This window comes from Vulpes vulpes, chromosome 14, assembly GCF_048418805.1.
Source record: "Vulpes vulpes isolate BD-2025 chromosome 14, VulVul3, whole genome shotgun sequence".
NCBI classification, from domain to species: Eukaryota; Metazoa; Chordata; class Mammalia; order Carnivora; family Canidae; genus Vulpes; species Vulpes vulpes.
In genome coordinates, this window is record NC_132793.1 from 131,660,265 (window position 1) to 131,682,575 (window position 22,311).

At 37.0% G+C, this 22,311-nt stretch overlaps 1 protein-coding gene across 8 annotated transcripts in view; it reads right to left on the reverse strand.

Annotated features, from left to right (window-relative positions):
- The window catches only part of STIM2 (stromal interaction molecule 2), a 144,050-nt gene that overhangs the window by 38,127 nt on the left and 83,612 nt on the right, over nt 1-22,311 (reverse strand). The window lies entirely within an intron of this gene.

Sequence of the window (22,311 nt, forward strand, 5' to 3'; positions counted from 1 at the left end):
AACTGAGATCTAAAAGAGTATTTCACACCAAATGAAGGTAAGTTCTTTAAGGGCAGACAATACTTATTACTCATTTTTATATTCCCAACATGTTATACAATGTCAAAAGTATAGCTACTATTAAATAAATGTGGAATGGCAGATATGTCAGGAACTCAATGCTTGTTGGATGAGTAGATGACAAAGTGATTTCAATCAACCAAGGCTGCCAGGAAAATGTCACCTTCATTTACTTTTTAGGGGCGTTTCTAGAGAAAGCAACAAACATTTTCAGATTTATGACTATGTTTCATAAAATGGAGCGGATGCTGCTTTTCAAAGAATATGTTTAACAACAATAGGAATTCTACTTTTAAATAGATTTACAAATGTTTGCTTTCATTTTCTGCTATTAAAGTTATTAAAAATGCTCAATTTTTTTTCTCTTGGAATTTGAAAGTTTCTTCAAAAGGTTTTCTCTACATACAACTTGAGATTCTTTTATTCAGCAAGTATATACTGAGTTCACAGTAATTACTATTGGACACTGGATAAAATAAATGTAAAACATCAGAGTCAAGAAATTATTACCAAGACTACCTAGAAGCTCAAAGAAAATGTACTGACTGCCAGAGGGAGTTCAACAAAAAAATGAACACAAAAGCCCAGCTAATAAATACTTTCTTTCTAAAGGGTATTAAACTAAAGGCCAGCTAAAAACTGAGCTTTCACAGCTTGTCACACAATCTCCAGGTAGGAAAAGACATTATATTCACAACTTTTTAATCCTAGTTCCTTCTAGAACAGAAAAATTCACCAATTTCAGTGATAGAAGTATTTTTAAGACTCAGGCAGTTTCTTTTTTAAGATTTTATTTATTTATTCATGAGACACATAGAGAAAGAGGCAAAGACACAGACAGGAAGAAACAGGCTCCCTCCAGGGAGCCCAATATGGGGGCCCGATCCCCAGACCCCAGGATCACACCCAGAGCCAAAGGCAGGCGCTCAACCACTGAGCCACCCAGGTGTCCCAAGACTCGGGCGGTTTCTATTTGACTGCAAATACATAGGCCTTTTTCTAGTACATTTATAGCATTTAGAAATATAACAGTTCACAAATACATTAGCTGCATTTACTTGTCAGATAACATTTTCCAACTTTGGTTTTATTTACTATATACAGTGCTGGCTGAACTAGTTATTAATGACAAAATGGCTTTTAAGAAAAGTTCTCTAATTTTGTGAGTACTGACACAATGGTTAAAACAATAAAATACTAAATAACTTCGCCATTCACAGGGACCCTTGTCAATAGCTAGGGTTATGAAGAAGGAAAAATGTGAATAATGTGCTTCAATAATAAAAATAAAGATAGAGTCATCAGCAGAGTGTCACTAGAGAATGCTCAGACTCTCGTCCCAAGTTTTTTTCTAATTCTCGAATTCATTTCAAAATCTTTCAGTTGCCCAGAAGTGGCTAGATTCCATATGAAGCTGGGAAGACAGGCTAGTGGTGATCAGAGTCTATATAATGAGGACACTGGGTAGAGTGGCAGCTCTGTGGGGGCTATGCATGGCAGGTTCCTGGGTAACGTAGCAGCCCAACAGAGTCAAGAGATTGGTTATGTACAGAGGGACTGGCAAATAAGAAAATATATTGAAGATAACAGAGCTAGGTTTTTCATGAGTAAAAGCAGGTACAAGTAAGGAAAGAGATTAAGCTAGAATTAAACCATTAGTGTTGGGATCCCTGGGTGGCGCAGCGGTTTGGCGCCTGCCTTTGGCCCAGGGCGCGATCCTGGAGACCCGGGATCGAATCCCACGTCGGGCTCTCGGTGCATGGAGCCTGCTTCTCCCTCTGCCTGTGTCTCTGCCTCTCTCTCTCTCTCTCTGTGACTATCATAAATAAATAAAAATTTTAAAAAAAAAGACTCTTTAAACCATTAGTGTTATACTGGTAGCAGTATAAACTGGTTCAGATATCAGTGATACTCAAGACTTTTTAATATATATAGAGAAATAAATATAAAGGTGTGTGTTTCTTATCTGTTTACTGAGAAAGCCTGGCAACAACACCTCAGTAGCAAGAGCATACTTAGTGTACATATCAAGATCTCAAAACATAGTCTCAACTATATGTAAAGGGGAATCCTTGAAGAAACTGTTGTTTCCAGGGCTAGGGCTGAGAAACAAGAAAATGAGCCTGGAACTTCTTTTTCTGTGCCAGAAAGTAAAGAAGAGCTCAAAAGGTGGTAGAGACATACCTAGACATATAAAAGAATATAGAAGTCACTCAGCTTGAAAGGCTTTCCCCTAGCCAAATCTGGAACAACTTGACCATCAAAATAATGACTGCAGCAAACTATAACTCACTGAATAAAGCAGAATTCCAAGAGTCCACACTGATATAAATGAATAAGTGAAGAAGATCAATCTTCAGGTCATAAGATTGAGATTCACTCTTTCTCCAATTTCTACTTTCAAGATACATTTGTCATCTCCCCTACCATATTCATAGGACAAAATGTTGATAATACACTGTTTAAATCTCTTCCTTACAGTAGAATGCAACTAATAAATAAAAGGAATAATGGAACTCAAGAAATTACAATTTGGCAACCATCAGAGTTATAATTCAGGCAAGAAGCATCTATAGATGCTAAACCTAGTGGGTGTAAGTGATGTGAGGAATATGATTTTACAAAGTCTCCAAGTGTCTCTCCACAAAAAAAATATTTATTAATTACAAGGAGAAAAAAGTAACTTTACAGTTAAAAAAATATAGCAGACACTATCTTAAGTGATCAAAGATAATACCATTAGTAACCAAATAAGTTGATACCATTTGCCACTTAAAAAGATGCAATGAAAAGGATCATTTCTGTAACAGTCTGGCCCAAAATGCATAACCTGGATCTAATCATATGAAAACCTCAAACAAATCCTAACTTAGATACAATCTGTGAAATTGTAAATTTCAAGCCAAAAGACATGAAAGTCCAGGAAATACTATGGAATTGTTCCAAATTAAAGATGACAGGGCAATTGGGTAAAATGCATACTCTTGGATCCTTTGGCTATAAAGGTCTTATTAGGACAAATGGCAGAATTGGAATGAAGGTTTCTGGACAAAGTATATGTGAGAGCTCTTTGTTTTGATCCTGCAACTTTTTACTAAATTTGAAACTTTTCATTTGAGACATTAAATTTTAAAAAAGAAATCTTTCTATTCTTTTTCAACTATGTAGGTAGAGTCCTAATAATTGCTGACTTCTCTAGCGCTGTGTAGCTTGTATTTTTCATCAATAAAATATACTAACCTTTTAACCTTAGCGATCATTGCAAACACTAGGCCCTTATTAGCTATCAAGTATTGTACTAAACCCTATATATTCATTAACTCATTTAATCCTCAACACAATCCCCTAAAGTGGTAGTTCTACGATTGGCTACATTTTACAAATGGAGCAAGTTAGAAACACAGAGATTAAGGTCCTTGCCCAAGGTCATAAATCTAGTTAAGTGTTATATAGAGAACCGAATACAGGCGGTCAAGTTCCACATGACTTTGGGATTCGGTCTCTCCAAGAAAGGATGGCTGTCCTTTGAGGTTTCTCAAGAAATTAGTGTCTAAAAGATGAGAGGCCTCAGTAATTATGAAGCCTCAGAACCCATAAAGTTTACTTTCTGTTCTTTATTCATTTACTACCAGGTTGAAAAGATTAAGATACTAAATTTGCACTATTAGAAAGTTTGTAGTGTGAATTTAGGATGTTTATCCAGCAAAAAATTAATAAACTACTACAAAAAAGTATTTATGATACCTTTTGAAAACCAAGACTTTAGAAGAAAACCAATTCCCTTGACTTAGGTTACATTCAGGAATAATCTGAAATTTTAGTAGTCTTTTTTAGGAATATGGTGATCACACTGTTTAAATTACTAAAATATGTAAACTTTACTATTTCACCATTTTTATGGGATAGAGTTGAAATAACCTCTTTCAGATTTTTTTTGCCTTTTCTAATCATCTGTTCAAAAATTCCCATATATTTCTTTGTTCTCTTATAATTGACTTGTTTCTCAGATCCCTAAATGCTTTCCTATTTTAACTTTTTTTTTCCTTGGGCCCCAGCTGTGCCAAAGGGGAAGAAAGTAATTCTGCCTATTTTGGTGAAAACTGTTGGGAGAAAAACCAACAAGCTGTTATGAAATATTAAATCAGAGTTCTTCTTTAAACTATAAATTGCCCTTTCTTATATTTGTTATTCCATGAAAACACTATACTTTATTAACTAATAATTTTTATTTTAACGAAAATGTTAACAAACCAGAAATGATCACTTCTAAATCCCGTCTGACCAATTTACTTGCAAAATAAACATATCCCTATATTCTAGAAGAAAAACTCCGTATCTACTTGTAGTTTCTACATGTTTTCAATCTACACACATACTAATAAAAATATTTCATCCATTTGATATCTCAGAGAACTTCTGCTCCTTGCTTCCTAGTAATAGAAAGAAAAAGCAAAGACATTCAACAATGACATGAAATTCATTTTTGAAAAAATATTACCCAAATTTTTCATTAAAAAATATGGATCACGGGGGAACGGAGGAAAAAATAAAATAAGAAGGAAACAGAGAGGGAAGCAATCCATAAGAGACTCTTAACCTTATAGGAAACAACTTGAGGGTCCTTGGAGGGGCCGGGAGTGGGTTATGGGGTAACTAGGTGATAAACATTAAGGAGGACACATGATGTAATGAGCACTGGGAGTTACGTGCAACTGATGAATCACTGACCTCTATCTCTGAAACTAATAATACACAATATGTTAATTGAATTTTAATAAAACTAAATTTTAAAAATATGGAAAATGAAGACAGCACTGTAAACTATAAAACTACCATTTCTGATAGTAGACTAAGTCACAAAGAAGTATTGCTTTTCCTAGAATTGATAACAAGATATTGCCTATAACTACTTATAATTTAATAGAACTCTTACCTATAACTACTTATAATTTAATAAAACTCTTTTTGTAATTTCATAAGGGCATATCCTCCTAGACAATTCATTCTCTGGCTGCCTTAATAAACTTTATACTCATTGGTTCTCTGATGTTAGTTTTGTTCTTTTTCCCTATTGAGAATTTGGCAAAAATTTATGCATAATTCAAATAAGAACTCCACGACATCATGAAGACACAACACTGCAAACACTTTCCACATTGTTTCTTTATAAATATAACAGTAGTTGATATTCTCATATATTACTTAAGTTGATGAATACTATTTGCCTCTTGGGGGTGTTCCAGTGATGTACCAAGGATCATTTTTTCCTCTGAATTTACAGATATTTGGAGAGCATCCCTTTCTCAAGATTTCCAAAGTAACTCAGAATGGGCAGCGCCTGGTTTCTGCCATCTCAAATTCACTTTTCTGCTTGGCCTCCAATGATGCTTTTAAACCCACCGATTCCTCCTCTTACATGGTGCAGATATGTCTAGAGATCCTAAGTAAACACAGTGACAGGGTTTGACACCATCAAAGTAAGCAGTGCTGTGCAATAGGGACTGGTAATAACGTACTGATATAACTCAGTGTTGAGAGTTATACTGGCTCGTTTCATTAAAACACCAAAATGGGATTTAATAAAGCAACTTTTTGGGAAATGATACACTTAATTATCGTAAGATTGAGTAAGACCATGAGACCAAGAGAGGCCCATAAGAAAATCCAGGTATTGTCCAAGTTTTAGGCTGCTAATATCAAGAACATACCAGATGCTTCTGAAAGGGGTAGCTACATTTTATATCATGGGACACATGCTGCCAGGCCCTACCTATCCACCCACCCCTGTTAAGCTTTCCTTCCACCTCCTGTTCTCAAAGTCTAGTTTGAAAGTCAACAGTATTTACTGTCTTTACTTCCTCTTTAACCCACTCCAATGAGACTTTCGCTTTCACCACTACAGGCAACTGCTTTTGTCAAGATCACCATCTACCACTTTGCCAAACCAATCTCTGTCACCTTCTTATTTGAACTTCTAAAGTATCTGATACGACTGTGCTCTTTTCTCAAAACATTTCCTAGTTCCTAGGCGTCCAGGAACCTACGTTCTCCTGGTTTTTCATATCGCATCTCACTGGCTGCTGCGCTTCTTTCCTGGCTCCTCCCTCTGCTTCTTGACTTCCTGGCATGGTCCTTCACCTCTCTGTATCATTATCTCAGTGTTTATCAACTTTCTTTTCCCATTATTAGTCCCCTAATTGGGCTTTTCAGACTTTTTTCTAATTGCCTCCATCTCCAAGAAATTTTAATACCACAGGTACATAACACCTAGGAATCATCCTTAATTCCCATCCCCACCCCACCCCCCATCAACTTCCTGGATCCAATCTAACAGCAAATCCTGTCAGCTATTCCTTCATTCTTTTGATATATTTTTTAATTGGAGTGAAAAAAGTCATTCATCGACTTCCCAACATATAAGTGCTCATCCTGTCGAGTGCCCCCCTCAGTACCCGTCACCCAGTCAGCTATTCCTTCAAACTACATTACTCATCAGACCTCTCTGCTACCCCTCTCTTACCAGGTCACTACAAGAGCCTCAAGGCCTCACAGCCTTGAACTTCTACTCTTGCCCCTGTTCTCCAAGAGTCTAATACCCACACAAGTTACTAATCTTTTCAAAAGATGAATCACATCACTACTTCGTTCAAAACTCCTAAATGAAGTTAGATGTACAATATACTACATTATACTTACAACAAATCCCAAACTCTTTATTAGGTCCTACAAGGTCCTACGACATCTGGCCCCTGTCTACCTCACAGATCTTACCTGTCTCCTACCACTCTCCCCATCCCTTATGACCTTCTAGCTATGCTAGCCTTCTCATAATCTTCTAAATACTTTGAGGTCCATCAGCCTCAGGGTCTTAGCCTGGCTGATCCTTAAACCTGGAATGTACTTCACCTAGACCTCCCCCCTTTGGCTCATTCAACACTCACATCTATAATCAAATATCACTTCTCTGCAGAGTTCTTCCTAAATGACATTATTTAAAAAGCCTTCATCCTACCTGGTCAATGACTATGTGTTAACCTGTTTTACTTTTATATCACTCATCTGTTCCAGCAGTCTTACAAGTATATATATCTATATGCACACATGCAAACTTGTTTACTATCCTCTCCTTAAAAGAGTATTAACTCCATGAGGGCAGGATATTTAATTTGCTCAGTGCTCTATCCCTAAAACCCAGAATAATGCCTGTCTCACAGGAAGAACTAAATAAGTTTGATGTCTTAATGAATGAATGGAAATGTGTGTGATTTTTATCACTTGTGATTAATAAAATCATTGAAGATAAAGTATCCTTACAACAAATATCCCAATATTTGAGGTAATCTGAGTCTCTATCTTCTGCCACTGCAGACTTACTAATAATACATAAACTGCTCAAACTTGAAAATAAAGCTCTGTAGTAAAAAAAGACATAGTATACTATAATTTCAAGCCATTCAACAAACCATGTTGAACAATTAGTTATGCACAAGAATTTATTAAGCGTTTAGTTTTATGATAAATTCAGCCTCCAGTACTTAAGATAGTGTAGGTTCCATTAGAAACTAGAGTGATTACATTTTTGGGCATTCCTGAAAACCATTCAAAGAATCTGGACAAAGCCCTAACACATAAATCCACTAACTTAAAACTTGGCCTCCCGTTTTTTCAATTACACGTCCAAAAGCTTCCAATTACACATCTAAAAGAGAATGCAATCTAGTGTCATGGTCAGATTCATGCAACCAAGCATGCTCATTAAAAACAGATGAGAAAAATTTAGACAACTACCAAAGCAGATCAATCTTCAACTATCTCACACTGCAATCTGGGACATGCTTACCTTTGCTAAGGTCACAGGCTCTGGATCAGTGGGTATGCAGCTAGTACACAGAAACCTATTATTATTCATTGTAGTAGTAGAGCTGTAGCACTATCATTAAAATTCTGCCACAGAATATTTGGTACTGGTCAAAACATGGAAAATAATGATGTTAGAATTCTATAGTCTTATGACATAAAATTCAGAAACCAAACAAATGCATAAGCAAATTTAAAAGGTAAGATCTTTCTTGGGGTCTCCTCTCTCTAATTACTCAACTTTCCAATTCCCCTTTTCCCAGCCCACCCCAACCCTTCTCCAAAGGTTCAAGACATTGTTTTTAAATTGTCATTCAAATTCTTCACAGGAAATAAATTCTACAAAGGATTTGAAAATGTTTAGTGACATGACTTTGAGTATCAGCAAGCAATTCTGTTAACAAGCCTGTCTGAGTTTAAATTCATATTTTATTAGCTAACAATATCTTTTCAATCCATAAACCAACACAATTATTTATGGAGAAAATAAATGCTAACATTAAATAATGTAATAAGGTGTAATCTCAATTACCAACCCTTATACATAGTATTTTTGAACAAAGTACTTCCTGAATTGAAACTTTTAAAAAATGTCTAACTTTTAAAAATATCGTTAGAGTAGCTTCCCTGTTTATTTGAGCACAGTCAAATCTACCAGTTAAGAAAATCTTTCACTTGGGATCCCTGGGTGGCTCAGCGGTTTGGCGCCTGCCTTTGGCCCAGGGCGCGATCCTGGAGACCCAGGATCGAATCCCACGTCGGGCTCCCGGTGCATGGAGCCTGCTTCTCCCTCTGCCTGTGTCTCTGCCTCTCTCTCTCTCTCTCTCTCTGTGACTATCATAAGTAAATAAAAAAAATTAAAAAAAAAAAAAGAAAATCTTTCACTTGATCATACTAGCCATTTGTAACTGCTATTCAATTTCCCTCCATTTTCTTGCCTATACCTTAAATAGAGGGTTGCCCACCATTTCTCTACTTCTTATCTACTCACTCTCTTAGATAATTTTTTATTGAGGTAAAAATACATATAACATACATTATATGTATGTTATATGTATTATATGTATGTATTATATGTATATATGTATATATATGTGTATTATATTATATGTATTATATGTATGTAATACATTAACCATTTTTAAGTGTTCAGTTCAATAGTACTAAGTATTCTTATTGTCCTGCAACCATCACCATCATCCAACTGCAGAACTCTTCTCATCTTACAAAACTGAAACTTTGTACCCACTGATGTTAACACCCCATTCACTTCTCCCTAGCTCCTGGCAACCACCATTCTAGGTTATGTCCTATAACCCTGACCACTCTAGGCAACTCATAAATGGAATCATATAGGATACGTCCTTTTGTGACTGGCTTATTTCACTCATCACAATGTCCTCAAGTTTCATTCACGTTGTAACATGTATCAGAATTTCCTGGGCAGCCCCAGTGACTCAATGGTTTAGCGCCGCCTTCAGCTCAGAGTGTGATCCTGGAGACCTGGGATCAAGTCCCACGTCGGGCTCCCTGCATGAAGCCTGCTTCTCCCTCTGCCTGTGTCTGTGCCTCTGTGTGCGTGTGTGTGTTTGTGTGTGTGTGTGTGTGTCTCATGAATAAATCTTTAAAAAGAATTTCCTTCTTTTTAAGGCTGAATAATATTCCACTGAATATATATGTCCCATTTACTTTGTCCATTTACCCACTGATGCACATTCAGGTGACTTCCACTTAAATCTTTTTTAACACTTATTTTGTGCGTGTATGGGATTCAATTCCCCATGTCAATGTTTAAATTGGTTCTTGAAGGTTAATGATTTTCTTCTCACCAACTCTAACGGGTTTTTCCCAATACATCATATTTCTCTATGTCAGAACTATTAGCCATTTTTCATCTCTCTCTACTCCCTACTAAGGAAGGAAGGGAGGGAGAAGAAATGATTTACAAAGATTCACGTAATGTAAAAAGAATAACATAAAAGATGGCAATGGAACAGGGAAATAAAATTAAGAGTGTACACAAAATATAAATGAGACCCCTAAAAACAGCTACAAAAAGCAAAGGACAAAACGAAATCAGTCACAAGGTTCACAAAATAAGCATAAATTATCTCCTCAAGAGTACATCTGTTCCTATTACAGAGACCTTAAAAAAAAAAAAAAAAGAAAAACATTCTTTGTGAGGGCTTTCAACAAATACTTTGCAATAGACTATGTCCTCAATTATAGAAAACTGAAAACTTTCCTTTCTAGACTTTCAAGACATTGTTCCTTCCTGATTCATCTACCAGGTTTCTGATGGCCATTACTTATTTCATTAGCTAATCTTCTGCTTTTGCCTTATTAGTAGTACTCCCAAGGAACTGTTCTCTTTCCCTTCTCTTACTGAGCTCTCAAGTCATATGACTTTAACTATTACACCTTTATGAGAGTGAATGACCAACTCTCTGTTCTTAATTTTAAGAACACAACCCTTAAGCAAGCATAAGCTCCTACTGATATACACTTGTTTTATACTTTGTTTTTACCTGATTACATGGTAAGGAAAAGAATTGATGATAGAAGCAAAAACTTAATTTACTTCAATGGGACTGACATTTATTATTTCATTTTGTCAGATTGATTTAGACTCTTAATTTTAAACTAATGACTTAAGTAAGCAGTTGATTTTAAGTACTCTAAAGCAAAAGTATCAAATGGTCCACCATTTTCAACATCCTGGAAGAATTCACACTAACAGAAACAGAAACAAGACTGGTCAGATGGCAGAAGAATGCTCATGAAGGCTCTCTTACTGAAGAGCATCTTAACCAGATAAGACAATCAGAAAATAAGCTTTATTTGTACTCATACTCTATTTAGATAGAGTAACCATCCACATAGTGAGAAGTATTTAAGTATGACACACATACTATTTGATTTACCCTATTTTTTATCATTCATTCTCTCTGAGCCATATATTTATATATGTAATATAATATACATACATATGTGATCCAGAATTATAAAAAATGTTTAGCTTTCAAAAAAAAAATGTTTAGCTTAGTTCTCAGAAATAAGTCATGTTCATATTTCAATTGAAATGGTTATTTAATATCTTTGAAAATTTTATTTTCATTGTATTTGTAATTTGCATTATTTCTATAACTGCTTCTAAATTGCTAATATTCAGTAGAATAGCAAAGAAGACCCAAGTAAACAAAGACTTGTTTGAAAAGAAAAGAAAAAAATAAAGAAAAGAAAAGAAAGGAAAAGATTTTTGTACAATTGACCATCTCTGAAGAGGAGAATACTACTATCAACAAACAAGTCCCTTATCCAAAAGAACCAGAATAAATTTTGTTCCACCTAAAGTAGAATTTAATACAGTTACTCTCCTGCAATAATATACATCTTAACATACAAAGCTGTAACCAGAGTCCATCCTACCCATCCACTTCCCAAACCAAGGAATGGTAAAGCAAAATTTAACACAAATCTATACAAAATTGATTCCCAACTGTTGGGAAAAAGGAAGAAAAAAACAGTGAGATGTTTAAGAAAGGCTACTGTTTTCTAAATAGTCCATCACAGTGAAAAGTGGACAGCCCTCATTTTTACCTTCTGCAGAAGGTTCTGTTACTGTACTCCAAACTTGAGGTATCCCTTGAGTCTGTGAACATAGCAGAGGAGAAATGTAGAATAATTCACGTGCATAAAAAACCATAATAAGGCAAATTTACAAACAATTTTAGAATAGCACTTCCTTAAATTTCATATGATGAATTACATACTGGAAAATTTGTTATCTGAGAAAAAATTAGGATCAAACATATCTATTTCATGAGTTCCCAAAGAATAGAAATTGCCAAATTTCTAGAACCCAAAGTACAGAGAGATGTGACAGGCAATTGGTCTCTGCATCCTATTCTAAGAGGTGGTCTCTACTTCAGAATAAAATCAACAGAAGTATAAAAGACACAGCTGTCTCAAAGTGAAGTATCTTCTGGAGGTTAAAAAGGCATAATTAATCCTAGCAAATCAGCATATACAATGATCCTAAATACCTATCTTGAAGTAAAAGAGGAAGAGAAGCAGGAAAAAAGAAAATGAAAATAATAAACATTGAAACAGCCCCAATAATTAGATATGAAATGAAGGAAACAGGGAGACTGAAATGCTAACATAAGATACTGATGAAATAAGATCAGAAACTTACTACGAGTGCTCTGAACTCCTGTAGATAATTTTATAAAAGAAGGCTATTTGATTATTTTAAAAAGGACACCTTATGCAAAGTACAAAAATCAATTCTATTAACACAGAACAGTATTCTGCAAACTGATCAAGTAATATTCATGCTACTCCTCTAACCCATGTTAATAAGCACACTTAAAAGTTGGTTGATAGAGTAAATGGCAATATGTTTGTGTCACCTAGTCTCCACATACAACACACTATGAGTACAAAAGACTTTTGTTAGTAGTACAAATGATGACATTTGTCATTCTGAAACTGGACTCCACTGAAGAACAGGCATTCCCTTGTTATAAACTGCTTTCTTGAAGACAATGAAAACCTAGTACCTTTCTAGATAGCTAACAACAGCTTCTCCTGGAACCAAAAGTATCATCTAAAAGTTGAAAAGTGTTAAAAATCTGAGTTAATAAAATAGCACAAGCATTTGAAGCATATCAAGAGCCTGTGTTTTTAAAATGTGCTATATTGACTACAAATATCTTGAAAGCAATTACTCCAGCAGATTGCCTCCCGGTGAAGGAGTGGCAAGAGATGAAAGGTAAATAAATGTCCCTTCATGTAACTAAGTCCTCTGGCCTCACCTGCCCTCTGCAGGGAGACCAACATACGTCTTATCCTCTTACCCCACAGTGCCTATTACATACTCGACCATGTCACATTCTTTAATTACATGCTAATAGATCTTTCTCCGATAATAGACTATAGACAGGTGGAAGACAGAAAACCTATTCTTCATCTGTGTATCTTCTGTAACTACAATGATGTTTTGGTCATAATAAATATTTACTAAAATATGTGCCCTATATGAATCAGTTAAATGATTCTCCCCAAGCCCAATGAGTCTAAATTCACAAGGAAGAAAAAGAAAATGGGATTCATTCTGAAAAAAGTTGATTCAAGTCTTCCTTTAAAATATTTCTCAGGGATCCCTGGGTGGCACAGCGGTTTGGCGCCTGCCTTTGGCCCAGGGTGCGATCCTGGAGACCCGGGATCGAATCCCACATCAGGCTCCCGGTGCATGGAGCCTGCTTCTCCCTCCGCCTGTGTCTCTGCCTCTCTCTCTCTCTCTGTGACTATCATAAATAAATAAAAAATTTAAAAAAAATAAAATAAAATAAAATAAAATAAAAAATAAAGTATTTCTCAGAATTACACATTATATTAAACTTAAAGCTGGTCTTCCTAAGTGAATTCATCTTCCTTAACTGTTCTATATTATAAGGCTTTCCAAAACAAGAAGCTGTAACAGCTCCTAATATTTAATGTGATGATGGTAAAAATGCTAAAATACGCTACCACCTCCCACAGACTTAGTGAATATTGGTAACTACTAATTTTTATGATAATATCCTTCTTTATTACTGAGATCAGACACAGATCAAGCTTCCTTAATACACTGCTATAGGCACAACCACCAAATGGTTAAGCACTGGTTCATGAGTGGGATCTTACTTAACACTCCTAGAGCAGCTCATCAGGTTTAAACTTCAAGGCTCACCAAGCTGGTCTCCCTCTGATTGACCCTATTTTCTATGATTCCCCAATTCAGACACCTCTTCCAACTGTATCAGTCTCCAAATCCCCACATGTGCCACATTCACATCCATCTTACAAAAACGGTAACAATGAATGGTCAATAAGCACTTGTTATGTGCCAGGTGCTGTTCTAAGCACTTTAGATATACAAATTCATTTCATCTTCAACAATCTGATGCAGTACACAATTTTTACCCTCATTTAGCAGATGACAAAACTAAGACATAGAAAGGTTAAGCATTACATGTAATAGCAAAAGACAAATATTAAAACAGTAATAGTCTTATCTTACATAGATCAAAAAAATATTGTATTTCTGATTTATAAACTGTGCTTAAGGGATTCAGAATTTAAGCCTAGAATTACATGTATTCATTTATTCATTTTATTTAATTTTTTAAAGATTTATTTATTTATTTATTTATTTGAGACGGGAGGGAAGGGAGAGGGAGAGGCAGAGACACAGGAGGAGGGAGAAGCAGGCTTTATGCCGGGAGCCGGAAGTGGGACTTCATCCCAGGACCCCAGGATCGCGCCCTGAGCCAAAGGCAGGCACTGAACCGCTGAGCCACCCAGGGATCCCTCATTTACCCATTTTAATGTGCTAACTTGTATATTGCTATCTTTATCATTTCTAAGAACACTTTATATCTTTCAAAATCCTGATGAAGAATCATCTCCCTATGAGGACTTCTTCATAATAAATCTGTACATTTCCTTAAACTCTTATAATAGTAGCCCTTTCCTAGTATTTAATCACACCTTCTTCAGTTGTTATTTAACGTGTGTACATGTAACAATACCAACAACCCCTTGAAGAGAAAGGCCTCATCTTATATTTTGTGCTCGATCACAGTGATTCCTATGGGATTCCTATTATACTATAAATATAAATATTATGTAAGTAGATACCACAAAGCTAAGCCACCTTATGTGCAAGGCCTACATCTTTAGCTACTCTCTGATAATGCTAAACAATATACAGCATGTAGAGACGCAGTTACACTTCCACACCCAGAAGAATATCCTTATGAATAAATATCAATAATCTAATAAATACCAAGGATCTAAATAAAGGAAATATTTATAATCCTCCTTCCTTCCTTTTAGAACTTTAACATTCAAGGTAAGGAATCTTTTTCCTTTATAAATCCTTTTATGTCAATTTACATTTTTGCTTGCTTTCCTAAACAGAAAGAAAATACTTTTGGTCATTTCTCTCTAGCTAGAATTTACATATACTTGAAAACAACTATTTAAATGCCTATACTTCTCTCAGACAGTTTCAGTTCCTTTAAATTTCTAATCACCCCCCAAAAAAATTAAATTAAATTAAACCTTCTGCAAAATTTCCAAATGTCTATTCAATTTGTAAAGCCCAAAATTACACAGTGACCTTAGGTAAGGTAAGACCTGTGCTGAAGTGGATGGAAAAATTACCTCATGGTTGTCATGTTATAATAACTATTTAACCCAATGAGCTACCATTTTTAAAAACAGTACATTACTTAGTTTTTTTTAAAATCTATTATGGTGCTTAAAACTTATACATAACCAATAATTTTCTACCTACATTTTCCTTCATTAGGCTACTCGTTAACTGCATTCAGTAACTCTAACAATTTATCCAGTTTATTAAAATCTATCTGAAATCCAGCACTAGTTTATGAAATGGCTTTCATTTGCATTGGACTGCTGCCACATGCAAACTGACCAAGTATTCTCCACACAAACAAAAATAGTACATTTCAGGTGACACTGTAATGCTTCTAAGTGAGATCAGGATCAATTTCTGTATAACACAATTTTACTTTTCCCCAGTTGACAACTCCATAAAAAAAATCTTAGGTCCATTTCATCCTTCAGAGAATCCCGATACTACAATGGTAAGTATTTAGCCTGGTATATCTGCTCATTTTATTTATAAAAATTGAGACTGAATCAAAAACCTTCAGTACAGCAAAGCTCTGTAGTTTACTCAGCATTATTACAAGGACAAGTCAACGTTTACCAAGTGCCCACCAGATGATGCCAGGAATTGTGCCAAGCACTTTTACTACATTACTTATTTATGTCACATAAAAACTGCATTTTATAAGGGAATTTTAAAATGTGCCCAATGTCTTAATGCTCATAAATAGGACTGGGATTTATTTATTTTTTTAAAAAGACTATTTATTTAATCATGAGAGACACAGAAAGAGAGAGAGAGAGAGAAAGAGAGAGAGAGAGGGAGGGAGGGAGGCAGAGACACAGGCAGAGGGAGAAACAGGCTCCGTGCAGGGAGCCCAACATGGGACTCGATCCCGGGTCTCCAGGATCACACCCCGGGCTGAAAGGCGGCATTTAACCGCTGGGCCACCAGGACTGCCCAAGGACTGGGATTTAAATTCATACAGCTTGAAAGCCTACACACACTTCCTATAGCACGCCACTTCCACTTCCAGCAAATTCAGGTACCTGAAGGAGCCATGAGGGGCCACCATTTATGGTCCCTCTCCTCATCCCCTTCCAGAACTCCTGGTCAACCCTCACAGCCTATCACAAACACCACGGTCTGTGTATAATCCTACCAGAGTGTTAACTACCCCTTCCAGTGAGCTTCCTCCATATCCTACACTTACTCCTATTATTGTACACTTCACATTTATTCCAAGTATTTTAGTCTTTCCTACTCAGCTATTTACTCCTTAGAGCCTACAGATACATTTAATTCATCATGAATACCCACCATCCAATAGCCTATACACTGCAACATAGATACAACCTGTTCTGCTATAGGTGCTTCTGTGTCATGAATTACCTTATGTGCAACTGGTAAACAAGGATCATAACAATAAAATCTAAAAGTCTGTCATTTCAAGTGTGATTTTTCCCCACATGTCATCATTTTATACCACCAAGTAACAGCAAATGGCTGCAAAAAACATCCAAAACAGCAGACTATGAACATGCTGTCTGCTCACGCTCCTTCCTCTCAGCCCAACTTGGCCACTGTCTGTCTTGGCAAAGCTTGTGGCTCAGTTCTCAAATTTGTGTGCTACGCCTTTGTCTGCATAATTTAGCAACCTCAACCCTATATAACCTCTCCTTCCATGAAGGTATCTTGACCTACTTGTTTAAGGTAAAGGCCCATACCCACTACTGTATTAACTTACTAGGAATTTAACACATCTTCCGAACTTGTGCTAGTATTTTTATTAGTACTATTAGTGCATTGGTTACAAAGCTGCATAGGTTTTGAGTAGCCTGCTTCAATCCCATTTTTCCCATAAATTCTGTAATTTTACAAAACATTGCTTTTTCAAGAATGCATATATCTCATTGTATTAGATGAGATGAACTGAAAAGTATTCCATGAACTCAATTACTGAGTAGCCAATGCCTACCAAGTATGATACATTCATTCATTCAACAATATTTACGGAATATCAAAGTAAATAAGGCGCTGCGCTAGGCACTGGAGACACAGTGACAATGGGCACAGTGTAATTCTGCATGTTTGTAAGTGTATGCAGGCGTGCATGCATACCAGTGTGTGAGTTTGTAGGACATTCAACTAAACAACCTTGAATTACATATTATTGTTAGAGATACATTCTAATCTCTATACCAGCAGTTTCCAAACCTTTTCAGAGGAATCGCTTTTTGTTTCCTAACAAAAATCTTAAACAGAAACAGAATACACCAGATAAAAGCAGATTCCTGCATATTCAGCATGCCCTGTCCCTGAGATACCTCCAGGGTACCTGGGGCTTGTCAGGCTATGATTTAAAAACCACTGATCTAGCAACAATACCTTGTCTTTACATGACCGTTTATAAATAATAAATGTCTCACATGGACTGAGAAAATCAATTAGGTCACTCTAAACCAGCTAGGAGAGGTTTTACTCGTTTCTCTCTCCTCCCATGCAGCTGTGTTAGTAGGAACCCTAAAGCTACTCCTCCCACGTGCTACTCCCCTAGGAGGTGATGTGAGAGACTAGGGTTTGGAGAAAAAAAAGCCTACAGTATGTAATTTAGGCCAACTCTGGTGACTTGGGGAAATCTCACCATCATGATGGCAAAATCTTAGGGGGTGGAAATTAAGGTGAAAGCCCAGGGAAAAAGAAATTTAAGAGGCTACCCTAACTTGGAAAGGCTTTAAGCCAAAGCAAAACAACACAAAACATGCTCACAGATCACAAAAGATCTCACCAAAATCCCTAGGGTCAGAAACCAAAACTGAGTCCCCAATGAGTTTGGATACGTTAATGAAATGAACAAAGAACCCCTGCTCTCCGAGGCTGCCTTTCTCAGAGGTAGGAGTAAGAAAGGAGACCAACATTACAAATAAGTCAATTACATGATATCTTAGAAGATGACACATGATATGGGAAAAAGAAAATGTGAAGCTGAGTAAGTGAGAGAGGACTGCCAAAATATAAGGGTACAAGTGGGGAGACAGGAGTGTGATCTGTGGTCTTAAATAGAATAGTGAGGGTGGGCCTCACAGAGGCCATGATGTTCCATGGGAACATCTGTGGTCCTGCAGTTGTGGCACAGCAAGGAGTCCAGCTAGGATAGAGCACCATGAGTGACAGAGACTGGCAGCACCCAACAGAGAAGAGAAGAGGCAGTAGGGGAGAGCAGATCATGTAGAGGCTTAGAGATCTCTATAAAGATTTTAGCTTTTACTCTGAGCCACCACAGGGCAGGGAGAAAATCTGATTTGTATTTTAAACAGATTACTCTGCTAAGTGAAGTCCCGAATGCAGCAGAGCACAAACATACACAGGGAGACCATGAGGCAGCTACTACAATTACCCAGGCAAGAGATGGGAGCTGAACCAGGGTGGAAGCACAACAGGTGGCAGATAACAAGTGATCAGGTCTTTTTTCCTTCATTCAAACACAGTTAAGTGGGTTCCACTCAAATTATCACATATCCAAAATCTAAAATGTACTAGTAGCAACAGACACTGTAACGGCTCTCTAATGGCTTTAGCAATGCCTCCACACTGCAGAGAAATTTCATACGCAGCCATAGCTTGTTTGAGCTCACTTCTATTTACTGCACTTCACTAATACGGCGCAGACGCTGCCTTCTACACACTGAAGGTCTGTGGCAACCCTGCACAAGAAAGTCAACAGCACCATGTGTCCAATAGCATTTGTTCACTTGATGTCTCTGTGCCACATTTTCCTACTTCTCAAAATGTTTCAAACTTTCTCATGATTATTATATTTGTTATGGTGATTAGCGATCTCTCTGTTATTACAGTCACTATTCTGGGGTGCCAAACAGCACCCATGGAGGATGACAAACTTGATTTTCTTTATTTTTACTCTGTGATTTTAAAATATTTTCTACTCAATTTTGTTTTTGAGAGCAGTTTTAGTTCACAGCAAAACCGAATGGAAAGTAGGGAGATTTCCCATATGCCCCCTACCCCACACCTAGATGACCTCCTTAATTATCAACATCCTGCACCAGAGTGGTACATTTCTTACAGCTGATGAACCTATGCTCACACATCACCATCCAATATGCACAGCTTATGCCTGGGTTCACTCTGTGCTATACGTTCTATGGTTTGGACAAACAGGTAATGACATGGATCTACCATAAGAGTTTCATACAGAATAGTTTCACTGCCCTAAAAATCCTCTGTGCTCTGCCTTTTCACCCCTCCATCCACCCTAACCCCTGGCAATTGCTAATCTTTTTACAATGACAAACTTAATTAATAATTGTTGTGTGTGTTCTGACTGCTCCATCAACTGGCTACTCCCCCCACTCTCCCTCTCCTGGGGCCTATTCCCAAGATGCAACAATACTGATATTAGGTCAATTAATGACCCTACAATATAGCCTCTGAGTGTTCAAGTGAAAGGAAGAATGATAAGGCTCTCACTTGAAATCGAAAGCTAAAAATGATCAAGCCTAGAGAAGAAGGCATGTCAAAAGCCGAGACAGGCTGAAAGCTAGGCCTCTTGCGCCAGTCGGCCAAGTGGTCAATGGAAAGCAAAGCTCTTGAAAAAAATTAAAAATGCTACTCCAGTGAACACACAAATGATAAGAAAAAGAAACAGTCTTATTACTGATATGGGGTAAGTTTTAGTGGTCCGGGTGGAAATCAAACCAACCACGATGTTCCCTTAAGCCAAAGCCTAACTTGCAACAAGACCTTAACTCTCTTCAATGCTATGAAGACTAAGAGGTAAGGAAGCCCCAGAAGGAAAACCTGAAGCTAACAGAGGTTAGGTCATGCGGTTTAAGAAAAGAAATCATCTCCGTAACATAAAAGCACAAGGTAGAGCAGCAAGTGCTAATACAGAAGCCGCAGCAAGTTATCCAGAAAATAAGTAATAAAAGTGGCTCCACTAAACAACAGATATTCAGTGCAGACGAAACAGCCTTATATTGGAAGATGCCATCTGGGACTTTTGCAGCTAGAGAAGAGAAATCAATGCCTGGCTTCAAAGCTTCAAAGAACAGGCTGATTCTTTTGTTAGGGGCTAATGAAACTGGTGAATTTAAACTAAAGGCAATGCTCATTTACCATTATGAAAATCCCCGGGCCCTGAAGAATTATGCTAAATGTACCCAGCCTGGGATCTATAAATGGAACAACAAACCCTTGATGACAACACATCTGTTTACAACATAGTTCACTGAATATTTTAAGCCCACTGTTCTGCTGCTCAGAAAAAAAAAAAAAAAAAAAAAGATTCCTTTCAAAATATTACCACTCACTCACGATGCACCTGGTCACCCAAGAGCTCTGACGGAGATTGAACCATGAGATTAATGTTGTTTTCATGCCTGCTAACTAACACAACATCCATTCAACAGCCCATGAATCAAGGAATAATTTCTGCTTTCAAGTTTTATTGTTTAAGAAATACATTTTATAAGGCTAGAGCTGCCAGAGATAGTGATGCCTCTGATGGATCTGGGGAAGCAAATTAAAACCCTTCTGGAAAGGATTCACCACTCTAAATGCCATTAAGAACATTTGTGATTCATGGGAAGAAGGTTCTACATTAACAGGAGTTTGGAAGAAGGTGATTCTAACTCTCATGGATGACATTGAGGGGTTCAAGACTTCAGTGGAGAAGTAGCTGCAGATGTGGTGGAAACAGCCAAGAGAATGAGGATGAGACGTGGGGCCTGAAGAAGGGACTGGATTGCTGCTGCTTCACGATAAAACTTGAAAAGGATGAGGAATTACCTCTTACACATGACCAGAAAAAGTGGTTTCCCGAGATGGAATCTACTCTTGGTAAAAACACGGTGAGGACTATTGAAATGACAACAAAGTATTTAGAATATTACATACACCTGGTTGATAAAGCAGGGGCAGGGTTTGCAATTATGACAAAAGTTCTCCAATGTGTAAAATGCTATCTAAAAGCACTGCAGGCTACAGAGAAATTGCTCACAAAAGGAAGAGTCAATCAATGTGGCAAACCTCACTGTCCTATTTTAAGAACTTGCCACAGCCACCCCAACCTTCAGCAAGCAGCACCCTGATCAGCCAGCAGCCACAACACAGAGGCAAGACCTCCACCCACAGAAAAATTACAACTTGCTGAAAGCTCAGATGATGATTAGCATTTTTTAGCAATGAGGTATTTTATAATTAAGGTAGACACATCATTTTTTTAGACATTATGCTATCACACACTTCATAGAATACAGTATAACATAAAGAGAACTTTTAGATGCACTGGGAAACCAGAAAACTTCTTTGACCTGCTTCACTGCGATATTTGATTTATTGTGGTGGTATGTGCAGTATCTCCAAGGCATACCTGTAAGGGGATTAAGTTTTTCTCAGTTTTCCACCATTCTAGCACTTTCTCCCAAATGAAATTTATGTTCTTTCATTCCTAGTACTACCCAAATTTCTATTACTTAAAAATGGTATAGGGCAGGGAAATGGAGAGACAGATTTTTAAGTGTATGTATCTTTCATTTAAGTCAGTATTTTTTTCCTTTTTTCTTCTTTCCAGTGTATTTTAACAGATGCCTCTGTCAAAAAGTAAGAAGAAAAATGTAAGCAAGCTATAAACTTTCTTGTACATTAATAAAAATACTGAGCATTGATGTGATAGTTTTCTGTATTTTCCCATTTCCAAATTTTACCATAGCCAGTCTAGTAATCTTTATGATGTCTTTATCCTCCTATGCGGTAGTCTGTCCCATCTTCCTCTCCTTTCATTATTCAAAGTTGCAGAGGAAAATATATACAACATAAATGTTTGGTAAAAGAATAGAGACATAAAAACAATACGAAAACGACATTTGGTTGACTTTGTTACTCGAAAATAAAATAAGAAGCAGCTTAACAGGGATCCCTGGGTGGCGCAGCGGTTTGGCGCCTGCCTTTGGCCCAGGGCGCGATCCTGGAGACCCGGGATCGAATCCCACATCAGGCTCCCGGTGCATGGAGCCTGCTTCTCCCTCCGCCTGTGTCTCTGCCTCTCTCTCTCTGTGACTATCATAAATAAATAAAAAAATTAAAAAAAAAAAAAAAATTAAGAAGCAGCTTAACAGACTTCCTTTTTTTGGGGGGGGGGGGAGCTTTCTAGTATTAGGGATTAAGTTGAGATTTTAGGTCACACACTT